Raw genomic sequence first — 10,567 nt, forward strand, 5'->3', positions numbered from 1 at the left:
AAGGGGGAGATTCCCAGTCAGGAATTTAGCCTGGTCTTAGACTACAATGCATTTAGAATTTCCATTGGAAATAAGGTACAGCCTAAGACTGGGCCTAATCCCAGTCACAGAAACTGCCCCTAAGAATTGAATCATAACGACATAGAACAAAGTTGTGCTGCTGCTGCTGCCATGTATTCAAGCTATTCACAGACATATTAAGCTAGCTTATACTGAGAGAGACATAGAAAACAAGTGTAGACACTAAATTTGTCATATTTCCCCGTGCAGTTTATTAATGTGAGTATGTTTCTAAGCTATGACAGGTAATGGTCAAAAATTACTCAAGTAACAACAGAGTGTTTTACTAACTTTAATGGATCATTAATGATCAAGCTTGTATCCTATATTTTAAAAACAGTGCTTATTCTGACTGTCCTAGTGCCATGTTTAAAATAGTTATTTTTTCTTTTATTCAATACCTCATCATGGTTCATGTCCTTGAACATGAGATGTCTTTTTCCAAGTCCTGCCTGAACAAATTCTAATTCCTCAGATGAAGTTGGGGTTGTTTCTGAATTCCTGTTTAACAGGTATGAATAGAAGCTAAAAGACTTCCAGGTTTTTTTATCTGCTGGGCCATACGTCTTCAGATTCTGTATCTTTTTTTTTCCAAGGTAACTTTTTTTTTTTAATCCAGGGAAAGACCTGGATAAATAAAATTAAAAAACGTATTTAAACATTAGTGTAACGCATTAAAAAATTGGTGTAACCAACTAAATAAAACTGCAAAAAATCTAAAACCTGGCCATCTCTAACTCTACAGTAGGCTGGCTCTGTTTCTGCCTCCTTCTTGCTCTTGCTGTTCGTGAGAGAGGTTCTGCGTGAAAAACACAGATGTTCACGAAGACAAATAACTAAGACCATACACTTACAATACAGTAAGCTGAACCCGACTGACGAGTAAAATTAACCCAAACTAGTTAGCTATGTAACTACTAGCATAGGCAAATGCTAGAAAACGCTAGCCCTTAATTTAAATCTCAACTTTCCCCGCCACAAGAATGCTTTTCCCTTAATACATATCGCTATTTCACAAATACGACTTTAACTTAATTTTTCTAGAGTACCAGATTAATATAACTAAAGTTATCTATTATATTACCTGTGTGCTGGAGCCAGCAGGCTGTTCAGGAGGACATTATTGACGTATCCTACGTTAAAAATAAACATGATGTTGAGGGGATGTGGTGCAATGACTAATGCACCAGTAATACCACAACCACATGCATGAGAAGCAGAGAATAACTCTAAAGGGGAGATTCCCAGTCAGGAATTTAGCCTGGTCTTAGACTACAATGCATTTAGAAGTTGTGCTGCTGCTGCTGGCCATGTATTCAAGCAATATACAGACATATTAAGCTAGCTTATACTAAGAGAGACATAGAAAACAAGTGTGTAGCATTTGAAAATGTTAAATTCTAAGGCACTACTGAAAATGCTGACTTTAGTTATAAAGTGGAATTAGATTGTGGGCTCTATAAACACCCACAATGCATAACAGTTTATAGTAAATATTGTAGCTTTGCAAATACATAAGCTAAATGGGGACCACAATGCATGCAATGTAGATAAATCAAATTTCCCCTTTAGACACAAGTCGTGGCACTTTGCAGTTCTGTCCAACCATCAAAGCATTTTTCCACCAGGCAATATCAGATGGGGTCAAATTAATAAAAAAAAAATAATAATAATAATATCTATTGTAATTTGTTACATGATTGACTTTTTAACCAGCACATACACATTACATACAGAACTCTGCTAATATACCTCACAATGCTTATGTACGCTTTGCTATTACTGCTGCTGTAACACTGTACATTTCCCCACTTTGGGCCTTCTAAAGGATTACCTTTACTAAAGCACTGGTTTACGGCAGTGCTGTAAACGTTTATTACACTCTGCAACTGTAGGGGGAGCCTACGAGCACAAAATCTCAATCCTACCTAGTGGAGCTTTAAGGTTTTAATGACAAGTAATTTAAATAAATAGTAGTAGATATGCCAGGTCAGCATCACTAAAGGTTTGAGTAACAATGTGATGCCCTATCACAACATACTGTCACAATTTTTGCTAAAACATTTGCTAAATGTTTAAAACAGAGAAATACTATTGCAATGTGCACAATTGACTAAATGATAAACATTGAGATTTTTTTCATTTTGAAGAAATAGGCGTTTCATACCTCCTCAACAGCTGTTTCCGGGTCACGAAACACAGGGGGGGCTGTCACAGAAACTATCTGGACCTCACTTGGACATGTCTGAATTGTTACAAAAAGCTCCACAATATTCTGTTAAGCACCTGCAAGATAACCAAAGTTTATATTAAAGTCACTGTTTTATGTTACATATTTCACAGCCACATTTACCTCAGCATCTTCTGCTGATGATGGAGACTCTGTGCACTCTTGAACATAAAGGGCCAAAATCTGCAAAGGTAAACTCACGTTGCATGTTTGGCATTGTGCTTTTGACATCCTTTGGAATTCGATGGCATCTAGAGGTAATGGAGTTAGGTCAAACTCAAGTTGCAAAGGCACAATATACAGGATGCTTTTCCCTGCCCCGGTAACACTGTGAACTAGCGAGCCAGTATATCCATTACAATCAGGAGGAATCATAAACAATCTCCTTCTACCCTGACTACCTGTAAATGAAACAATGTTTGGATTTCAGTTGTGTGTTTGTATGAGTTTAAATGATTACAATGAATGTTCTGGGGCACAGGTGTCAAACTCAGACAAATTTGGCCCGCAGTGTTAATATATTTGGCCCGCGAGACTATATCAAATGTGTATTAGAGCTGGCCCGCAAGTATACAGCCCATGCACAGCTAATACTACAAATCCCAGAATGCTTTCTTAGTGCCTTTCGCACGTTAGTCAAGACCGCCAAGCGGCCCCTTCTTTTCTGTTGACAGTCATTAGAATCATTGACACCAGTCAGCTCGGACAGAAATGGCCAAAAGAACGATGGAAAACAGGAGCTTTCAAGACAGGTGGGAGGCAGATTATCTGTTCATGAATGTAAAGGACAGACCTGTTTGTTTTGTTTGCTGAGCCACCGTAGCTGTAATGAAAGAATATAACAAAGAAGACATAAGAAGATATAAAACGATACACCACGACAAATACCGGAGACGCAAAGCACAATATCCAGAGGGTAGAGGAGATATAAAATAGTCTGTTCCCAAAAGCAAAATCTCAGAGTGAGATTTAAATTTACAAACTAAACTTTGTTCCATGTGAAAAGGTTCAACATTACACTTCTGCAGAGAATGAAACACATGCACAATTGCAGTCAATTCTTTCAATAAATATTGAGTTTGGCCCGCGACTTCGTCCCATTTTTTTTTAATTTTGGCCCACTGTGAATTTGAGTTTGACACCTCTGTTCTAGCACTTATTTTGTTCACATGTTGCCTTGTAGAGTAGCCATCCACCAGTCAGCCCCTGCATCTTCGGATACTCAATTTGAAGTAGTTCAAGGACCCAGGTCATTATATGCATGTTTGAAGCATAAAGTAGCAGATAGGCCTATCACAGTAATTACATTATTGACGTATCCTACGTTAAAAATAAACATGATGTTGAGGGGATGTGGTGCAATGACTAATGCACCAGTAATACCACAACCACATGCATGAGAAGCAGAGAATTACTCTAAGGGGGAGATTCCCAGTCAGGAATTTAGCCTGGTCTTAGACTACAATGCATTTAGAATTTCCATTGGAAATAAGGTACAGCCTAAGACTGGGCCTAATCCCAGTCACAGAAACTGCCCCTAAGAATTGAATCATAACGACATAGAACAAAGTTGTGCTGCTGCTGCCATGTATTCAAGCTATTCACAGACATATTAAGCTAGCTTATACTGAGAGAGACATAGAAAACAAGTGTAGACACTAAATTTGTCATATTTCCCCGTGCAGTTTATTAATGTGAGTATGTTTCTAAGCTATGACAGGTAATGGTCAAAAATTACTCAAGTAACAACAGAGTGTTTTACTAACTTTAATGGATCATTAATGATCAAGCTTGTATCCTATATTTTAAAAACAGTGCTTATTCTGACTGTCCTAGTGCCATGTTTAAAATAGTTATTTTTTCTTTTATTCAATACCTCATCATGGTTCATGTCCTTGAACATGAGATGTCTTTTTCCAAGTCCTGCCTGAACAAATTCTAATTCCTCAGATGAAGTTGGGGTTGTTTCTGAATTCCTGTTTAACAGGTATGAATAGAAGCTAAAAGACTTCCAGGTTTTTTTATCTGCTGGGCCATACGTCTTCAGATTCTGTATCTTTTTTTTTCCAAGGTAACTTTTTTTTTAATCCAGGGAAAGACCTGGATAAATAAAATTAAAAAACGTGTTTAAACATTAGTGTAACGCATTAAAAAATTGGTGTAACCAACTAAATAAAACTGCAAAAAATCTAAAACCTGGCCATCTCTAACTCTACAGTAGGCTGGCTCTGTTTCTGCCTCCTTCCTTGCTCTTGCTGTTCGTGAGAGAGGTTCTGCGTGAAAAACACAGATGTTCACGAAGACAAATAACTAAGACCATACACTTACAATACAGTAAGCTGAACCCGACTGACGAGTAAAATTAACCCAAACTAGTTAGCTATGTAACTACTAGCATAGGCAAATGCTAGAAAACGCTAGCCCTTAATTTAAATCTCAACTTTCCCCGCCACAAGAATGCTTTTCCCTTAATACATATCGCTATTTCACAAATACGACTTTAACTTAATTTTTCTAGAGTACCAGATTAATATAACTAAAGTTATCTATTATATTACCTGTGTGCTGGAGCCAGCAGGCTGTTCAGGAGGAGCGGATGCCATCACGCACGACGGGGCTAGCGCACCCAGAGCTCGGACGGCTAGAAGAAGAAGTTAGAGCAGCCATGCCCCCTTGGCGGACAACGGCGGCCAGGGACAAGAACCCCAGCATGGCCGTGACCACACCCCTACCACTACCCCTACGGTGACGGGGAGCAGCATCAGTATGGGGGCCGGAGGGAGCTTCAAGTCGGGGTGGCGGAGACACTCTACAAACACGAATTCTGCCTGGTGCCTATCCAAGACACATGCAGCCTGCGTTTAGACTTCCTGAAAGCCACGGGAGCTGTGCTAGATATTCCTGTGGCAACACTGAGGCTGGGGAAGACCTGCATAAGGCTGTCCACGCAGTGAGATGAGAGCGGAGCAGCTGAGGGGCATGACCGTGCAGCCGTTATGTCATTAGAGCCCAGTAGACGGTGGGAAAAGTTGTACGAACATAAGCAGGCAAGCCCACGGGGGGTAAGTCAAACCCTGCCCCCTTTGGGAAACTTTAGACGCCGTGAGAGAGTTAAGGCAGCGTAGCTGTGAGGGACTGAGTCAAGACCAAGCGCAGCATCTGTGGAGACTACTCGAGGTGAACATGGATGCGTTCGCAGCCAGAGAGGAAGATTGCACAAGAACCAACCTTGTGCAGCTCCGGACCCATCAGACTCCGGCCACAATGCCTCCCCTTGTCAAGCGTCAAGCAGCCGAGCAGAAGCTGAGAGAGATGGCAGAGAACGGGGTCATCGAGCTGTCCAACAGCCTGTGGGCAGCACCAGTGGTATTAGTGAAGAAGAAGAATGGAAGCTGGTGATTCTGCGTCGACTACCGCCACCTTAATGCTGTAACCAAGGCGTACTCTTATCCGCTTCCTCGCATCGATAATGAGCTAAATAAGGTGGATGGGTCATCCTGAAAAGGCCAAAGAAAAGACGGTGTTCACTCTGGGGGCGGGGCTACGGCAGTTCCGAGTAATGCCGTTCGGACTGCAGAACGCCCCCGCCACCTTCGAGCGGCTGATGGAGCAAGTCCTGGCGGGCATCCCACCGGAGCGCTGTATCCTGTATCTAGATGACCTGCTCATGCATGCGCCGACCTTCGACGAAGCCCTGGCCTGTTTGGAGCAAGTGATTGTCGCTATCAAGGCTGCCAACCTGCTTCTGCATCCTCAGAAATGCCTTCTACTCCAGCGCAAAGTTGGTTGCATAGCAACGCAGACGCGCTCTGGCACCGCCCCTGTTTAGAAGCTGAATGCCACTACTGCGAGCGCCTCGAACAGCAAGAGGAAGTAGCGGAGGAGCGGGCCGCAGCAATAAGAGAATCGGGGGAAGAGTTGATTGAATCCTATAACAGCGAGGAGTTTAAAAAGGCACAGGAAGAGGACACTTCAGCATGACGAAGACGCCAAGGCAGCTCCGACAGAGAGCTCGGCGCACACCCTGACACCTCAGGGACTTTGTGCGGGACTTATCTATTGAAAAAAAAAAGACTTTTGGGGTCGCCAGGACGGCTGACCCTGAGGGGGGAGCTATGTGGCGTTGCCCGGGGTTGTATGTGTTTCTGGTGTGTGTGTGTGTGTGACCCCTCCCCTGGCGGACTCTTTTGGGGAGGGGCTATGCTGTTGTAATACTGATGTAATGCTGTTAGGGGCATCTGCCCTGGAGTAGTTTTGTGGCTGGGGTGGCCACTAGGCATGGGTTTTGTGTGTAGGGTTGTAGTTGGTTTCATCCTCCTTGCTCCTGTAAGGGCAGTAAGCGACTGATAAGCCTGTTCAATAAAGAGCGCTTTTCTGTTGAAATGCAGCCTGACTCATTGTCTTCTGGGCCGACGCCACAATATAATTAATATTATGATTTTATCAAATGTTTGAAAGTAAACTTTTACTTTTTAAAAAGTACAATATAGTGTATTTTACATAAATAGACTACTATGAAATACACTATTGGTTTAATGTAATTCAGTATACTTCTAAAATACCTATTTCCAGATATACTTTTGTACAATTTTAGTGTGTTGAAAACAACTGTTACAGTAGTTTACTTAAAGTGCAATGTATCATGTTTTTTTTTAGAAAGTAAATTAAATTACTACGTTGGTAAAATTTAAAAAATATATATTTAGGTATTAAATTAATATTACAGTTAAAATGTATTTCAATGCTTTGTAATTAAAACTAGGAGAATATAAATATAAGTAAATTATAGGACACAGTGTCAGGATACACATTTAAATGTCAAATAAAAAACTTAAAGTAAATTTGTAACATGATAAAAATTGTAGTACAGTATATTAAAATATATTTTTATACCCAACGAAATATACTAGAAGACAGGAACAAGAAGCATATTTGTACTATAATGTATATATTTAACATCAGTTCTTAGAATATTTCTAATATACTCAGTGTATAATGTCACAGTTGTAATACTCATTAAATGTATTATAACTTTACTGTAAACATATTTAAATATGGGGTTACATGTAGATTTGCCACCTTTCAGAAATTAAAATAAGGGACCCCCACCCCGGCTCCACAGACCCGACACCCGTGAGACGGGGCACCCGCAGCAGGGGTATGTTTTTTTTGTGATGGTGTTTTTAGTAAATCCCTTATTATAATATTTATGTAATTATCACTGGACACTCTATTCCTCAAAAATATAAATATTTTGACACAAAATACACAGGAAATCTGTACAAAAATCTTTTACCTAAGAAATATTTTTTTAGTATTTCTGTGAATTTTGTCAAAACGTTTATATTTGTGAGGAATACAGTGTTCAGTGATCTCCCGGAGACATTGTGGAGGTATTTATATATTTAGATATACATTATTAAAAAATAAAAGTTTTTCTCTTAAAGAATTTATATATTAACTTTAAATCCATTAGTTTGATTCGTTTTTTAAATTGCCATATATATTTATATAGGCTTTACTTCTGTACATTAAATAAATGATTTAACTCAACATCCTAAACAATTAATCAGACCACAATAGTGTACAAAAATAAGCTCTTCTGGCAAAATCACACCCAGATAATAACAGAATTACATATACCAGATCAGTCTCAGATGATGAGTGGGGGACGAAGGACTGTGAGACTGATGCTAACTGGGGTCATCTGTGTTTTTAAGTTTGGACATTGTTGCTCTCCTGATCCACCAGCCAGCCCAACGCGCGCCACCGAAAACACTCGCAGACATGTTTTACAGTGTGCCTTGAAGGGCTAAGGGTTTTAGGGCAGCGCCAGTGTGTGTGTGTGTGGGAGGACTGTGTGTGTATGTGTATGGTGTGTGTTGGTGGGGGGGTGGAGTCTGTAGGTGTCCGTGGCAACAGCACACAGAGGAGTGGAGGGAGGAGGGGTTTAGTATTGATGTGTGTAAAACAGACGTGGTTTGGACATTTATGGAAATACGGAACAAATCGCGTCCCTTATTGGTTTAATACGGGACGCAACATTTAGTTGCCAAATAAGGGACGATTCCGTATTTTACGGGACGGGTGGCAACCATAGTTTACATATATTAAGTAGTATGTTTAAATGTTACTTAAGTATATTTAAAATAGTTTCAATTTTAGTACAGTTTAGTACATTTAGCACAATTTAAGTAAGACTTTTGTACTATTTTTATACAATCAAAGTTTAATAAGTACAAAACAACTATTTTATCACTCTTTAAATATACTGGTAAATAAAGTGGCTACAAGAACTCTTTAGTGCACTATAGCATAATAAAGCTTAGTATACTTTAATCTACTTTTTTCACTAGGGCAAAGGCGGACAAAAGGCTACTAATTCTCTTAATTATTCATGGGTGTGAAATAAACCAATCAGTGTGCCAGTGTTCATTCCCTTTAAGATGCAGATGTGCTCTGACTCCTGTGCGTTCCTATCTTAAGAGCGCTGCGATTTTTGCTTCTCAGCAGAGGAGACTGACTGCACGTTCACACTGAAGATACACCAGCAGCTCATTTAAGGGAAGAGTCATGTTATTTTAAACTTTATTCTGTATTTTGTGTATGAAAAAGCTAGGTTTGCAACACTGAATATTAATCAACCAATCAACCTTTATTTTCATTTAGGAATACATTGAGGGTGACCCTCATTTACAATGCCAACAAGCATTTACAGGATTGAAAATATTTTATAAGAAATTAGAAATAATAAGTAACAAAATAGTAAAAAAAAAAAGAAAGAAAGAAATAAAATTTTTAAACTGATATTTATTATAGATGAATAAAATATATACGTAAAAAGAAAACAATAGTAAATTTGAAAAATACCATAAAAAATTGACACATAAAAAGTAAAGAATTTATAAAATATAAAATGAAGAAAAAGACAATAATAGTAAAAGTAAGGTAAAATAATAAGGCTGATAAGAAATGATGATTTTTAAGTATATTTAATTTTTATAGTTGATTGCTGAAGGCTCTGGGCAAGGTGTTTTTTGCTAAAGGTAAAGGTAGTAAAGAAGTGATGGTGTGTGGTATAGTGAATGTGGAGCGCAGTGCTAGTGTTGATCGTGATTCATTTCTGAGTGCGCGGCTGACTGTTGATTTTATTCGGGGTTTTACAGAATCAGTTGCGCAGCTCTATTTTCCATTGCCAAGATAGAAACACACCAGAAATTTACCTGAACACACATCATTTCCAGACCACCACGCCCATCAGCGTTGATATATTCCAAAAGTCCATCGCTATTTTAAGGACGCCTGCGCAAGGCGCGAATATAGACTGTTGACAGGGTGTGCGATGGCAACACACCTCACTACGCATGATAGGGCCCTGTAACATGCAGGGCAGTGCTACTTCAAGAACACTTTTGTGAACCATGCCACTGAGCAAAGGCTGAAAGCTACATATTTTGGTGCCTGGATTTTAGTTGGTTCTGTTTGTACAGCTGCATAACAGCTCTTTTTGATATTGTGCTACATATTTAGTGGTACAGTGAATATTGCTGTGTGTGTTTGAGAATATTTTGTCAATGTACAGTAAAATGCACGTAATTGGAAATTAGATCTGCAAAATTGCAGATTACATACAGATGGAAGAAATAAAAAGCAGAAGCAATTGAGACCCTGAAGCAAAATACCTTATCAGCAAAATCCACAAAACATAAAGCAAAGACTAGCAAAATCTAAATGCAAATAATGTTTGAATGACTCCAAAGAATAATGAAATAACCAAGTATATTTAAAAAATAGATATTTGTTTAAAATTTTGCAATATGCAATTTTTCCTTTTGATTCTTTTTTTTATAAATCTGTTGGCACAAAATTAACTTTACAGATTTTTTTGTGTAAGCTTTTTTAAAATTACATTACATTTTTGTTGCTTGCATTGACAACTGATTTGGATTTGTAAAAAAAAAAATCTTTGCAACAGACTGCTAGTTGTGCAACAGTTATTCTTATGAAGTTTGTTGAAGGGTTACATTTCTTTGGTTATTTTCAGTGCCGAATCAATGCTGATTGCTGCCAATCAAGAATATTCTAGACTAGTTTCAACCAGAGGTGGATTTCAGTCTGTACCCTTGATGAAGTGATTACTGATTCAGGAAATAAAAATGAAACAGAATTCAATTAGATGACTGAACGTAATAATAATAATAATAATAATAATAATAATAATAATAATAATAATAATAATAATAATAATAAAAACATTGCGGATGTTATTATTGATGG

The sequence above is a fragment of the Astyanax mexicanus genome, chromosome 14 (genome assembly GCF_023375975.1).
Source record: "Astyanax mexicanus isolate ESR-SI-001 chromosome 14, AstMex3_surface, whole genome shotgun sequence".
In the NCBI taxonomy this organism is placed as follows: domain Eukaryota; kingdom Metazoa; phylum Chordata; class Actinopteri; order Characiformes; family Acestrorhamphidae; genus Astyanax; species Astyanax mexicanus.